Source organism: Anas platyrhynchos, chromosome Z, assembly GCF_047663525.1.
Source record: "Anas platyrhynchos isolate ZD024472 breed Pekin duck chromosome Z, IASCAAS_PekinDuck_T2T, whole genome shotgun sequence".
In the NCBI taxonomy this organism is placed as follows: domain Eukaryota; kingdom Metazoa; phylum Chordata; class Aves; order Anseriformes; family Anatidae; genus Anas; species Anas platyrhynchos.
The window spans coordinates 44,910,897-44,927,340 of record NC_092621.1 but is presented as its reverse complement, the minus strand read 5'-3'; the positions used below and the strand labels follow the sequence as shown (position 1 = coordinate 44,927,340).

The following is a 16,444-nucleotide window of genomic DNA, read 5'->3' as shown; positions in this document are numbered from 1 at the left end:
GTCTAAGCATGGTGATCTTTAAATTACAGCTTAGCTCAACATTGTGTAACTTGTTTGTCCCAGCCTTTGAATCTGATTTCAGTGTAAAAAAAGGACATAATGTACTTACTATCTGGTATCTGAACTAGCTTAAAGGAACTGATTGTGTGAACTCACTCAGCTCAGCTGAATTTCTCCATGACAAAACATCCATGACACTATGTACTTCAGCATCCGTTCCCTTCCTGGTTTATTACAGGCAGAAAAAAAAAAAAAAAAAGCAAAAGCAAAGGCCAGCCAATCCCAACACACTCTCCAAAAATAACAGTGAAGGATCACAAGTTCTTTCCACAGTTGCTGAACCCCGTCTTTCCTACAGTAACAAAAATGTGTACTTTGCTGACAAATTAACACTGCTTAAGCTGTTCTTAAAAATTTGGCCATCCATCAGACCCTGTAAACAACCAGAATTTTTCATCCAAAAATAGAAAACTTTCTTGTGGAGGGTGTGGTAAGCCACATCAACACTCACCTCCAAACATTCTTGGTCAAACCAAAGAAGCGGAAGGCTATTTAATTTTAAAGAAAAAACATTATAGACTACTGCAGTAATGCGTAAAGGAGTTGGAAGTGACACACTGTGGAAGGAAACCAAAAAGAAAAAGGAAATTACGTTCCTTGGCAAAATGGGTCCAAAGCTGCCAGCATCTGATGGTGGCCATGTTGAAAAATGAGTTCTACATCCTTAGCCAAACAGCAGCCGCAGCAGCAGCAGCTTATTGAAGGTTGTAGTCACTGCCCAGCAGCAGATTCAGCAGCAAATTTAACTAATCAGCATATAAATGTCAGAAAGTAACACTAGCCAAACAGACTGGATTAACTATTCTAAAAGCACAGAACATGTGACAGATGGAAAAGATGCCTTTTGACACATGCTGGAGACTCCCAAAGATTACAGTCCCAACTCAGAACTGTAAAGCCCCCCCAGGCCAATGTCCAGCCCATTGCTGCTGAAGTTAGGGGAAAACCTCAGACCTCACATGACATATCACCACAAACAAAGTCAGAACTTTGCTAAGGAAACTAGCAATGGATCACGAGACACTAAAGAAAGGTTTGGTTATTCCCTTGCATAACGGGTAAATGAAATTCAGCCTAGGTGTTTGTGAATTCCCACGTTAACAGAAGTGGGGACTGAGCAGAGAAAGAAACAGTTCAACAAATGACAAAGTCAAAAGGATTAAGTATACTGCTGACCACCACAGGTCTGATAAAACTGTCCTTCAGAAACGAAGTTTTCCAACTGACAGAATGTTACAACAGCAAAGAAAAATAATAGCAAATACAGGAAGTATAGGATGCAAACCATTAAGCAGAGGGAGACATAGCTGAATGGTCAAGATCAAAGTTAGTACTGAATTACAACACAGATGAAGAAAGGAGACTATACAGTAGCATAGAAGGGGTGAATGATATGAAAGAAGAAAAAATAGACATGCAGCAGCTGAGAGAAGTGAAAAAAATCCTAAATGCCAATGCTATTAAAAGAGATATCATGAGATAAGTTTTCAAAGAGGACAATGATAAATAAGACCAAAAGCTACACTGAAATCTAGGAGTATTAAGTTACCTTGGTCAGAGGCAGTAAGCATATCATAAAGTTTTTGCAGACAGTCTCAAAGTTGGGGGGGGGGGGGAGGGAACTGTGACAAGAAACGCTTTCCCTCCTGATTCATATGAAGTCAGCTCTTTAGCACCAAATTTTGTTTATACAAGAATTGACTGGAAAAATAGCATATTTCTGTTTTGAATCCTGGCTGCAAAGGTGTATAATACTGAAAGCCTCATCTAACCCACATCCAACCACTTGGTATGCAGTAAGAAAAACAATCTGATCATAACAATAACTTAATAAGTTGTATTGGTGGCAATGCAAGATGAAATATTCTAAATTATTCCATTAATTTTTGAAGATGGTTATGGTAAGGTTTGTGGGTTTTTATGGTTGTTGTTGTTTGCCTGTGTGTTTGTTTGCCACAGTCTGCCGCAGACTATGTGAATACGGATACTGTTACTAGAAACAAGCTAACATACATATTTGGGAAGGTTTTTGGAGAAATGTGTAAAGAACATACAGTTGAGAGAAAAATGATTCATTGCAGAGAAAGACCTAATTTTCATTTCATAACCCATGTTCTAAGTGTTCTGCTTGGATTATTTTTAGCTTATGTTAATTTTTCTTTTTATTTGTCTTTCTTCCCAAACTTTCTGGAAGTTAAAAAACAACAACAACAACAACAACAACAACAAAACTTGAATCTCTGCCCCAAAGTAATTCACTATCTGTATTGCACAAGATCTAAAACCTTGTGTATGTTGCTCACTTTAAATTACCTGACAATCACACTTCTGGAAAAACGTCAAAACCAGCAGAGAGTTCAACCCACAGACACGGAGAAACATAAATCTTCTGTTGAGCTCTCTTTTTGTTTGTAAACATTCTGTGGTCCTTCCACTTGCTTCACAATCACCTTAAACTTTTCCTCATATAAGCTTATTCTGAATTTCATCTTGTAGAAGGAAAGGGAACAACATTAAAAACAAGCCCTTTTAGCACCAGTTCATAGAAAATCCACTCAAAAAAGCCTTTCTAACAGAAGTGAGAATAAACATCAGATAATTGCAAAAATGCATGTAAGGACTTTGAAAGCCTTGTTTCACAGTTTTGGACAGGCTTATGGGTTTGCTCTTAATTAAAAGACACTTTTAGGCCAATTTGTTTCAAAAGAGCCCAAGACAGGGCACATGCAATTATTAATAACAATAATAGAAAAAACAAATCTAACAAATAGCATAAATAGGATAATCAGAATGCTGCAACAGGCTCTGAAGACACTCCTCTCCCTTGTCCATCATTGACTTTTTGTCACTTCAAAATGTCGGGGGCTGTGAGATCCCTAATGAGCATTTCTAACACACAAACATTTTCTAATGAGACAAAAAAAAAAAAGTCTTAAGTAGGGTGCTAACACCATCTTGAAGTTTACTCAAATTTTAGCCTTACATAAATGTAAGTTTTGAGATTTGCAAGTTTCAGAAAGAAACTACTGCTGTGTTCTTCACGTTGCAAGACCAAAAGGAAAAGCACTCCACAGGAACTGTTTGAAAGGGCTACGTGTTCTCTTCTGTAATTAGGTACTTTGGAAGACCTATTCCCTTACTCTGTCTCTTGGTCACTACCCAAAATTAAAATAGTAACAGACAGAAATAACATGCAGGAACTGGTACTGCAGCAATTTACTACATTTGTAACGTTTATACTTCACTGGTGTCAAATATACAGTTTGGAGGACCAGAAGGAAATTCGGTATTTTTCACTGTGCCATGCAAAACACACCAATCAAAACTGTTTTCTTTACCTACTGATCTAGCTCTGCTTGGAATATGTTCACTAGCTCTATATCATCTTATAGTCTGTTCTCTTGAGGGTGCCTATGTCCTTGCTCATGCCTGTTTATTTTACTTCATGTTATCACTTCTCAGCACCCCCTATACCAGTTTGTCTTCACAACATTGATAAGTAACTACTTCACAACTCTGCCTGTGCCTTTCTCCTTGCTGCCTCCTGATGTCTACACCCCTGCAGCTGAAAACAAGAGAAAGTCAGCAGTTTGGCCTCCGTCAAAACATTACAAACAATATGCTTGGAAGCAGTCTTTATGCACAGAACTGCCTAGCACAAGGCACTTCAGTATGGACACACATAGCTGCAGTGAGCACTGGAGGCAGTCCATACTTGGTAGGATTGGTATCACATGCTAATTCTCCCTGTTTCTCAGCTGGAAAGCAGTGAGACACACTTAACATAACATACACTACAAGCATGACAAGGAGAACTGGTATTAGGATTATCTCCTTATTTATTTATTTATGTATTTATTCTCCCCATGTATTAGAAGTGGTGCTTCAGGTAACTCACTGCACAGCAGAGATGGGCATTCAGTTTCAAAACAGCCTTACGTTTCCCACTTCTCTAAAAGGGATGCCCATAAATAACAGAAGTAGCACGAAATCCCAACTCTGTTTTCTTTTTTTCTTTTGAGTGGAATGCAGGGCTTTTTATGTGATTAACAAGGACTCAAGGATAAGATCCTTAATTGTTGTGTTCACAGGAAGTTATTTTGTGCACAACTGTCCAACAAAAACTAAATCCACCTAAACCAAAGATAAAGGGGTGAATTTTTGATTCCTCCAGAGTTCCAAAAGATAAATTACATGAGAAAGCATCATCAGAATCTTTTTTTGTGAACTGAGCTCTAAACTCTCAATTAAAAACTCCTGATTTGCACAAGATCTCCTGTGTTGTTTTTTTCTAACAATATACCTCATGAGAATTAGAAACAACATTTAATAACTCACTCATCATCATTAAGAGCTAAAAAAGACAAACATATACAAGATTATATTTTTCAGGATTAATCTGTTACAGTTTAACTTTCATAGATAAATTATGATCCTAAGCACATGGGACAGATCTTCTCCTAACTTCATGGAATTACTCATGATCTACACCAGCATTATGGAGACCACACCATTCATTTCAATAGACTAAAAATAAGAAAAATTGTCAGCTGCATATATTGCCTGGTTGCTGAAATTGCACTTATATGGGCAAAAGCAAATTGCTTCTCTGTAAATAATACTTGGAAAACTGTATGAAAAATATCAGTACAAAATCAAAACATTAAATTATAAACCAGTTGTCATAAGTATAGGAAGGGAACAGAGCTTGTTTAGCATGTAGTTATTTGTAAAATACTGGTATTTTAGATAACTTTTACATTTTTGTCAAATACTTAGTGTTCTAAAATAGGTTACAGGTCTTTGGCTCATGGCTTCATTTCTCTTTCTGGAGTTACATATGAACACTCATTGTAGGATTAGTGGGAAGAGGCCTGCTTTTCTGTTTGTTTGCTTGTTTATTTGTTCTGAGGGATTGGGAGACATAGAAGGGAAGAAATTCAAGAGATTTTTCTTGGCACTATAGTGCCAGTTCAGTCTCTGCTTGGCTTACATCAAACTAAGGTAGAAAAAGACTTAGAAAAATAGTCATGATAGATGTATTTATATCTAGACACTAATGAAATGTCCCTTACCATAACTCTGTTGTACCTAAAATCATTTCTCAGTTGAAGAGGAAACCCAAAAAGAATCTAAGAAATCTATCTCTGCTGCTTTCATCCAATCAAACCAAACAGTAAAATCAACATTGGCTACTTTACAAACAGTAAAATCAGCAAAAACTACTACCGCTCACAGTAAGAAAAAAAAAAACAGAAGCACCCCCTTTTCCTCATTCATACTGACTGATAAGCAGTGACTTCTGAAATAAGTGTGTCGTATAAATCATTTCCAACAACTTAACCACATTCAGAAACAATTTCTAAACTACTAAATTAAATCATTCTATTGCCCAACTGCAGAAACATTCCATACAAGATTACATCACAGACAATAATACTATAGAATGCACATCCTTAGACTATTAGATCTTGTCACTAGAGATTCCATACCTTATCCACAATTCCAATAGCTTTCACTTCTTTAATGTACTGAAACTTCTACACATGTAATCAGCATTTCCAAGATCAGAATTAATAATGAAAACGTATACCATGTTTGTTTTTTGTTTTTAAAAAACAAACAGTTAAAAAAAGCAAGCAGTACACACTATTTCAAAACATATTTTTATTAGTATTAGCAGCCCAGAAATTTGGAGTATGCATTTCAAACTTGGCAAAGAGCTACTACTTACTCTTAAAACCAAGAAGAGTTCAGGAAGGCTGTACAATGTTAGAACACTGGTTTTGGGCTCAAAGGACCTAGACCAACTTCTTTGGGGAAAAAAAAAAAAAAAAAAAAAAGAGCAAAACAGAGTGACCACTTCATATGAATAGTTTTGGTGTTTTGTTTAAACTTGACACCATGGCTGCAATGAAATAGACTGACATTTGCAGCTGGCAACTGGTGCCAGAAGTAAAGAAGTGTGGATTTAATGGATTTAAAGCTTTCCATAAATTTCCTTTTGCTTTGAGCATCACTTATCTTGCAGACTGCATTTAAAATCTAAAATATATTGCTTGCTTCTCCACAGGTGTGGCCAGCAAATTAGGGATTATGAAAGACAGAGAGACAAAGAATGCTTAGAATACCTGCTATAGCAGCAAGTCAGGTCAGAAATAACCACATGATAGGAGTCTGTGGCTGCTTTGAACGCTGACTTTTTTTGGCCCTTTTCAAAGTAATCATACAGCATCAAAAAAATTGGCCACAAAGTTAACTATCTTCTTTCTTAACACTTACAGCACATACAAGGCAAAAATCTGCATTTATAAGCACTTTACTATTTATATGACTCAGAAATTGGAATGGAACGTTACAGTGTTATTGACTGTTGGTAATAATAATAATAAACACAAGACTGAGCTATTTCAATACTGATCTGCAACAAAACTTTCCATCATCTTATGCAGTTCTGTTAGTAGGGGAAAAAAAAAGTTAAGGTAGAGATAAAAAAGACAGAGAGAGAAAAACTCAGTTCTGAAACCTAGTTTCAAAATCTCAAAAATAATATTCAATAATGACCAGTAATTACTACTTTTATCTCTCCATATTCTATCTCTCTATACACAACTGTTTTGAAGAAAAAGAATAAGTTTACTTTTTAAATTCTGTGCAACTCCTGTGACAAAAAAAAATCATTAGCACTACATACTTACACATAAACAGGCACATACATGAAGGACAGTCACAGATATATGTGATCTTAGTATCACAGAATCATCTGGTTTGGAAAAGATCATCAGGATCACCAGGTCCAACCATCAGCCTGACCTACTGAGTCCCATCACTGAAGAATAACCGTAAGCACCATGTGCACACATCTCTTAAACACCTGAAGGGATGGAAACTCCACCACTTCCCTGGGCAGCCCACTCTGCCCATCACACTGTTGAATGTCGTGTGATTAGATATGACCCATTGATCTAGCCTATCCAGATCCCTCTGCAAAGCCTTTCTACACCCAAGTGGATAGGCAGTCTCGCCTAACTTTGTATTGTCCACAAGCTTATGTAGGGTGCACCTGATCCCCTCATCCAGATCATTGACAAAAACATTAAACAAGACTATTTGTAGTACTGAGGCACGTGGAATGCTGCTGCTGACTGGATTCCAACTGGATTTAACTCCATTCACCATGACTCTTTGAGCCCAGCCATCCATCCACCAAGCACCTGTCCAAGCCATAAGCAGATAGTTTCTCCAGGAGAATACCGTGGGAGATGGTGTCAAACACTTCACTAAAAGCCACGTAGGCAACATCCACAGCCATTCCCTCATCTACTAAGCTCATCTTGTATTAGAAGGCGATCAGGTTAGTCAGGCAGGACCTGCCCTTCTTAAAAACACGATGGCTGCTTCTGATCACCTGATTGTCTTTTATGTGCTATGTGATGGCACTCAGGATGATCTCCTCCACAACCTTCCATGGGAGTGAAGACAGACTGACACGCCTGTAGTTCCCTGGCTCTTCCTTCCTGCTGTCTTTGTAGTCTGAAGTCACATTTGCTGGGTACCCTGAGAACAACTGGCCTTACTAATAAAGGCTGACACACAGAAGTCATTAAGTACCTCAGCCTCATCCTTATCTTTCAGCACTATATTTCCCCTCACATCCAATAAAGGACTGAGGTTCTCCCTAGTCCTCCTTTTGCTGATGATATATTATCAAAAGTATTTTTTTTTGTCCTTTACTGCACTAGTCAAATTGAGTTCCAGTCAGCTTTTGGCCCTTTTCATTTGCTCCCTGAGCAACCTGACAACAGCTCTGTAGTCCTCCTGAATTTTCCATCCATTCTTCCAGAGCTCATAAACTCTTTTTGTTCCTGAGTTCCTGAAGAAGCTCTCTGTTCAGCCAGGCTGGTCTTCTTCCTGGCTGGCACAACTTTTGGTGCATTGGAACAGCCAGTTCCCACTGCTCTAGGATTTTAATCTTGAAGAAAGTTCAGCTTTCCTGGACTGCTCTGCCTCTAGAACAGCCTCTCGAGGGTCTCCTGTCAACCAGGTCTCTGAACAGGCCAGTGTCTGCCCTCTGGAAATCCACAGCAGCGGTTCTGCTAACTGCCTTCCCTACTTCTCCAAAGATCAAAAACCATATCACTTCGTGATGGCTGTGCCCAAGACAGTTTCCAGCCAACATACCATCCACAAGTCCTTTGTTTGCCAACAGTATGACTATGTATACATACATGGTTAAGCATCCATAATCTGTATGATATACACTATATATAAGATACATAATCAAATAGCTGCCCTTCATATATGTGTATATATACATACTTTTCATGAGCCAAAGAATTTTATGCCAGCTTTAAGCCAGGGACAAGTTTTTACAGCCAGTTATAAACCACTGGAATAAAAGTTCATATTGGAAATGCTTAACTATAACAGTGCTAGTGGGCTCTGCAATAACTCCAATCTCAGAATTTAATAAAATGCAGTCGCTATTCTACAGTAGCAGCACAAAGAGCCCCATTAACTCTCCAATTACTGCAGGAAGAAATAACATTTTTTGCAGCTAAAGCCAAGAGAGATGGAGGGAATGAAGAAGGAATTGCTTCATGTTCCAACTTAAAGCCTCAGTTTAAAGTAATGGGACATATTAAGAGGCTTATTCTACACAATGTAATATTTATTTCACTCGTTTCATGTAAGTGAATTTCTGTATAAGAGCCAATTTTAAGAATGTTTATTTAATAAATAATGGGGGAAGGGAAGGGAAGGGAAGGGAAGGGAAGGGAAGGGAAGGGAAGGGAAGGGAAGGGAAGGGAAGGGAAGGGAAGGGAAGGGAAGGGAAGGGAAGGGAAGGGAAGGGAAGGGAAGGGAAGGGAAGGGAAGGGAAGGGAAGGGAAGGGAAGGGAAGGGAAGGGAAGGGAAGGGAAGGGAAGGGAAGGGAAGGGAAGGGAAGGGAAGGGAAGGGAAGGGAAGGGAAGGGAAGGGAAGGGAAGGGAAGGGAAGGGAAGGGAAGGGAAGGGAAGGGAAGGGAAGGGAAGGGAAGGGAAGGGAAGGGAATACACAGAACATGTGATGCACAGTGCAAGTGCTCACTACCAGCTGCCCAATGCCCAGCCAGTCATACAGTATGGAATATCCATCTGGTCATTTGAGGCCAGCTGTCCTGGCTGTGTTCCCTCCCAGCTCATTGTGCACGCTCAGCCTCCTCACTGGCAGGGCAGGACAAGAAACAGAGTCCTTTGCTTTGTGTAAGTACTGCTCTGCAACAACTAAAACATCAGCATGTTACTACCACTATTTTCATCAAAAGTCCCTAACAGAGCACCATAACAGGTGCTATGAAAAAAAATTAACCCTATCCCAGCTAAAACCAGGACAAGCAATTTTATCATTGCTCGAATTGATGAAAAACAAATTTTGGTTTCCATCAAGAGATGATCTTGTTTTATTTTTCTTGCAGGTTTGCATTCAAAAGGACATCTGCTAATAGTTAATAGGCTAACAAGATTGCTCGGCACATTAGTAAGGGAATATATTGTGCCTGAAGTACTCCAAATCCTGGTTTGATCGCAAAATGACAACTGCATGAAGGACTGTGATTGCCGTGGTGGCAAATTACACCTCAGGCTCCAGATAAAAGTCAGAAAATGTTCTGAATGTGAAAATACCAATAAGTTAATACACATGTGTTTTACAGACACATACTCTGAATTACTGCTACTAACAGATAAGTCTCCAACACAGATGAATTTAGTACAGCTTTATTGTTTTGAAATAGTATGATAATGCTTTAGCAAAAGTAAAAATTACTAAGTTGCTACTCTGCCACTAAATCAATATTAATTTCATAAAAATTTGACTTAATTCTGAAGACTTTGAGACCAGATCCAGATTTCTGTAACAGTGAAAAAAAAATCGAGGGAAAGACAGACAAAAATCAAACATAATGTGCTAAATATTTAAATGGCTAGAAGACATGTCCCAGATCTCTTTAAATTCAAAACTGAATGTAGGTTATAGCCAATATAGCCATACAGTCAGTTTTGAATATCATGTCTGACTGCTTTTCCGGTATTAAAAACAAAAACAACATTTTAAATAGATACCCAACTTTTCCTCTCTTGCCAAGTATTTACTCAGCTGGTATCACATTTCCCCCTCTCCATTCCACAAGGCAAATCTCTGGAGTCCCTTTGCTAAGCACAGGTATACTGAGATTATTATTCATAGCAGCTTTGTTTTATTGCAACAGAGCACTTAAAGCTAGCAAACACTCCAAGTATCTACCTGAAGAACTACTATTTAAAAGAAAACCCATGTAAATTAAAATGAATCTCTACAGTTACAACTCACTGTGGTAGTCCTTGTGCTAGACAACATGCATTTCATACATAATCTCCACAATACTAAAATAAACCATTTTTGCTTATTTGCATGTGATTTTACAAAATCACAGAATCACAAAATCAAATTTTCCAAAGGAAAAAATGCTAATTGTAAAAATTGCCTCTTGAAAAAGCTTGGTAATTTGCAACCTTTTGTAACAAACTCGGCCTAAGTGGTATTGTACTCAGAAAGAAAACAGAGAGCCTAAGGTTAAAACAATGATTTATGCTCCATTCCGATTTAGCACTTTTGTTTGCATTGATGAATGGACTACTTGTTATTTTCAGCCAAATTTCATGCTTGATTCTTCATCTTGGAAATACAAGAACGACAGATACTATTTCTTCCTAGATACTCTCCACTATACTCCAAATTCTATTTAAAAAAAAGCACTGAGCAAAGCAAACAACCACTACTTGCAAACGTTGGTAGGAGGTATAAGCTCAAAAAACTTTTATTTAAATTCAAATGACATTAAATTTACTTGCATCATTACACCAAATTTAGCTTATGAACTTTGGACTTTAACCAAGTCACGATCCTGGCAACAAATTTATAAAGCAGATATGCAAGCCTGTTTTTTGATCAAAACGTAGAGGACTCTTGCATGTAAACTTGAGGACATACAAAATTATTTGTAGTATCGGGCATTGAATTCTCATACAACTTGCAGACTCCCATATATAAACAAAAAGAACAAAGAAAAAAGAAGAAAAGGACAAAAAAAAAAAGACAAAAGAAAAATGAAAAATAGACAAAAAAAAAAAAGAAAAAAGAAGAGAAAAAGTAAAAGGGGGAAAAAAAGGAAAACAGAAAAAAAAAAAGAAAAAAGGAAAAAAAAGTCACACTAGACTTACAAGCAACCAAGTACACAAGATTCCAGTTAAGATTCTCACTACATAATGCATCAAAAATAGGTTACAAATCCATTTTTCTTTCTCCAGACATCATATTTTTAGCTTGAACTCTTGTATGTGTTATTTCTGTCTGGATAACTAACTAGTGATACACCAAAAATAGACTAAGGAGTGTTCATGTTCAAGCTTTACTTTTGCAAATATTTCCTAAAACTAACACAACTCAAAATGCTGACCAAAAAGTTTATATAAACGTATACTCTCACAAAAGGCTTGAGCTGAGGCAAATGGTCAGTCACAGCTCTGCAAGACTGAACAATGCTAAAGACTGACATTTAGGTTTGACATTTGGGTGGTTTCCAATCGTCGTGGCTTTCTATAGACTTATCAGTTGTCATTGGAACACTGTAGATTTACAGACTGGATAAATGATGGCTACATACGCACAGATCAAAGAGCCTGATTTGTTGCTGTTTTCCTTTTCAATTCAAAAAGTTAACAACCTTAGTGAAATGGCCTGGAAAGACTCAAGAGTACTGCTGAAATATGTTTTTTAGAAAAAAGGGATATTCCTTCTACTTGATATACCATCTAGGACCATTTGCATGACGGAAGAATAGAGACAAAGCTGGGTTGCTAACTCCTCTGTTAGCCAGCAATATAAGTTGATGTGTTGTACAATTATTCAATGATTCTAAGGACCCTCTACATTTCAGTCATCAAACGCCACTTGGGTTTCAAGGGTGCCAAATATATTTGAAAATAACGTCACTTATTTTAGAAATAGGATTCAAATATCCTATCAGGATTCTCCTTTGAAAACATCAGTATCTTATTTATAGGTTCTTTGGTTTTAGTTATTTGCTAGCTCTGCTGAGCAAAATTGCTGTACGAACAACCAAACAGCTAAGCTCAAAGGTCAATACACCCCATTATTCTACTTTCAGCAGCTACTACTGCTGTAAAACTAAGTTATTAAACGCTTATCGAAAAACATAAGAGCAGGGTACATACCAAAGAGCACTCTTTTCATCGTACTCTCATAGCTCCTGGCGACGTGTGATGTGACTAGTCACATAACTGATACATGGAGCTTCACGTACAGATCTTTAGTTGCACTAGCACCAGTACATTTAAAGTTCCAGTTTTCAAATCCGAACAGAACAAGTACTAATCTTATGTTACTCCAACTACATGTGCTGGAAACAAACACACAACAAATCTGAAGACCACTGTTTCAAAAAAAGTCCTTCGACTCAACATAAACAAAGGCTTACAGCCTCCAAGGGAATAAAATAAGTATCAGTGCATTTGCCATGAAAAAGTAGAAGGCTGGTAAGCAGTATGGAAGGCCCTAAAAATGCAAAAGATCAGTGTGACTGTGAAAGGCCCTCTATGGGCAAGGAAGCAATAAAGACTTCCATGGAAAAAGAGGGCTTATGCAAGACAGTCAAAGTCTCAAGCACAAGCTCAGATGGCACATAAAGCCAGGGTCTATATTTGAAAGAACTCTTTCTTCCCAGATGGAATGAAAAAGAACACAGAATTCAGATTTTCTGTAGGTTTTGCCAAAAGGAAAGGAGATTAGAGAGCTGGAGATCAGTGGGAAGAGATTTTGAAAATGGGATCAACAAAACTGGACTGGGAATGAACTGATCTGAAGACAGTGTATGCCCAAGGAACACACACCACCTATTTTTTATTTGAAGTTTTTCCACCAGTTTTGTTCACATGAGTAACTCTACTCATGGCCCACTCTACTGTGATTCTATGATCCGTAAGAAATTTTTCACTCAGAGGGTGGTGAGGCCCTGGCACAGGCTGCCCAGAGAAGCTGTGGATGCCCCATCCTTGGAGGTGCTCAAGGCCAGGCTGGATGGGGCTTTGGGCAGCCTGGTCTGGTGGGAGGTGGCCCTGCCTATGGCAAGGGGGTGGTCTTTAAGGTCCCTTCCAACCCAAAGCATTCAGTGATTATGCAGTTCTACTGGCAACTGTGGAATTATCTAGGTATTTAAATGCCAGTGGAGTCTACATTCAATCCCTCAGTGTCATCAACAGCAACAAGGGTTGTGAGGCATTGGAACAGGCTGCCCAGGGAGGTGGTGGAGTCACCATCCCTGGAAGTCTTCAAAAGACATTTAGATGTAGAGCTTAGGGATATGGTTTAGTGGGGACTGTTAGTGTTAGGTTAGAGGTTGGACTCGATGATCTTGAGGTCTCTTCCAACCTAGAAATTCTGTGATTCTGTGAAAACCATGGAGCTACCTCTAATCTCCTTCTTATAACCTGTTAGCTCTCAAAGCATAAAAATGACAGCCATCTTATGGTGTAATGGCGCTTCCCTGGCTCTAGAGTCTTTGCAGTCTCCTTTTTTTCATCACTCTTCTTCCCCCAATTTTCTCCCTTCTGCTGGTGAGAGAACTTTAAATCAGATGAAAGGTGCCGTTAAGTATTCATGTAACTGGAAGTTCTACAGAAAGCACTGAATCTCCAGCTTTTCAGCTATGTAAATTTGCTCCACAATGCTTTATTAATTTGTTGGTTTTTGTTTTTTTTTTTAATTGTATGGTTTAACATAACATCACCAACAAAGTCGTGGGCCACATTCTTCTTTTACTAATATAAATCTGGGAGAAGCTATACTGAAGTCACTTGAACTAAAATAGCGTGAAAACCAAAAAGAATGCAAAATTAAATTTTCCAACTTCAAAGATCTGCAGGAAGCAAGAGATGATGACTGCAATTATTATATGCAATCAAGATTCTGTTTCCATAAAGAAATCCATAGCAAATTAAAAAAGACAGGAAGGGATGTACAGAAAGTGTAAGTAAAATGAACATGCTTTCAAGTAGAGTTTTTCCCATAAAGTCAGACTTCAAGAGAAACGTAGCCGCCCCACAGTAGTGGCTGCTGCAACTGACATCTTAAGACGCCTAATTAGGTCACTCTATGCATGCACTATCATCATTTCATACCACTCTAACATGCTGGGGAAAACAACCCCCTTAAGAAAAGGGAAGCATTTTGGGATATAAAAAACACAGTAAGTATCAGCTAATGAGGAACAGAGAAAGAAAAGTGCCAAACACTGTAAAGCCCTGAAACTTAAGATAATGACTAAAATTTATGACTGCTTCCTTCCCTGGCAGACAGGAGTACAATTAGAATTCTCAAAACAACAATCCCTTTGTGCTGGCATGCTGTTATGTTTATACTGCTACAGATAGACTAGAAGATAAAAAAGTAAATAGTACAGCACCCTTTTTAACCCAAGATAATAGCACACTTTTTTTTTTTTTCTTTCTTTCTTTTTTTTTTTTTTTTTTTTAACGTGGCTTTGGGCACAGTTTTGCACATAGCTTAGTCTTAACTGAAGTCATTTGGGTAATTATCATTGCATGGGCAGGAATTAACCATTTACGTTAGCTTGCTATATGCACAGAACCTCTGTTTGGAAAAAAAAATCACATGAAACAAGAACAAACGAGCTATTATGAGTCACTTAATAATTCCCTTTGCTGTCCAAACAGCTTGACATTTAAACAGCTTAAATTATTCCTTTATTTCCATTTTTTAAAATTTGAATGTGCTTGGCTTGATGAACTGTTGAAAGAAAAGCATCAGGAAGTATGCATGTCCTTTCTTTCATCCTTCACTTATATTCAATGATATGGATCACTTGGAACAGACAGTCGTTAGAAGAGGCATAAGGAAATACTGTAATAATGCTTATAGGTTTTCTCATCTCCTTCACAAAGAAAGCACTATTACAATATTCAGAATACGCAATCTGGATAACCACAGATGGTTTTGCAACAGAACACCCTGCAGGCATTCCCTACAGATTCTGGGAAAGGTACATGCTGGGGAAGCACTGACATCTTCCTAAATAGACATAGCATACCAGCAAATGAATCTTGAAGATTTCATCTACTGTGTGCTGTCATTTTGGCCTACACAGCTCTTGTCCCTTGCTCCTTCCTTTTGTATCGTGTGTACATCTTGCTCTTCCTGGTTCCACTGATCACTACTCCTGTCATACACCTAAATAAAATGGCTATCTTCTTACTCATTTACAGTGATGGGTCCATAAAGACCCATGTCAACCTGTAAGCATCATGCCTTTGAAATAAGAAATCAGTAAGCTGCTCTCCCCATTTCATACGGCTTCAAGAACATGTTACTCAACATCATGCTTACCTACAAATCAAACCTCCATGCAAAGCATCAGAAAATATAATCTGTAGTAGGCATCCAAAGCAACCAGGTCTCTTGACACTTTCATTTATGGGTTAATTGAGCAAAGAACTATCATTGCAAACTCAGTTTATGAGTATAAATAACTCATAAGTTATTTATAAAGCAATGAGGCTTATCTGACAAAGGAGAGTGTCACTGAATGCCGAAGTCTTAAACATTGCAGATCTTTTTAAAAGTAAATCTAAATCTAAATCTAAATCTATACAATATTATTATTGCATGCCAGCAGTATTTTCTACTTTTTTCCTTAAGTAAGATTGCAAGAGGAAATCTGGAGAAAGAAATCTACAGAAATACAAATCAAAACGTAGCATGAAACAAAAAGTTTCATTACTTGCTTAATTATACAGTTTGTAAAACAAAATCTAACGCAGTAAGCTTAGCAGTTTGAACTTCTGGTTCATCTAAGCACTTAGGCTGGCAGTTGACAACTGCTCTAATAGTTCCATACAAAACTAATAGTCTGTGAATACAGCTTTCCCTTCAGTCCTCCCCTTTCAAAATAACATTGCCTTTAATTCCTCCTTTAGATGTTTTTTCCGTAATATATATGCCTAAAAGCATCAATTCTAGTGTTGGCACTAGGCAAACTGTGAATCAAAATAGTGTTTCATTCTCTGCTATGAATAAATACTGTATCTGATTACCAACTTGCATATTTCTTATAACAGACAAAAAAAAATGGGGAATTTTAATTGTTAGACACTGCCATACTAGTACAACTAGTAGAACTAAAATTTTATTGTCACTGCACAACTGGAAAATGAAAAATATTTAATTAAGCTTTTTATTCTCCACAATTCCATGAAAATTTGATAATATAATCCTTAAGTTTTGCCTTCCTCAGCTTCCAAAGACCAGTGTTTGACTATAAAATCATAAATCA

General features: G+C 37.7%; 1 protein-coding gene across 11 annotated transcripts in view; it reads right to left on the bottom strand.

Moving 5' to 3' along the window:
* AOPEP (aminopeptidase O (putative)) overlaps window positions 1–16,444 on the bottom strand; it is a 200,532-nt gene that overhangs the window by 144,078 nt on the left and 40,010 nt on the right. The window lies entirely within an intron of this gene.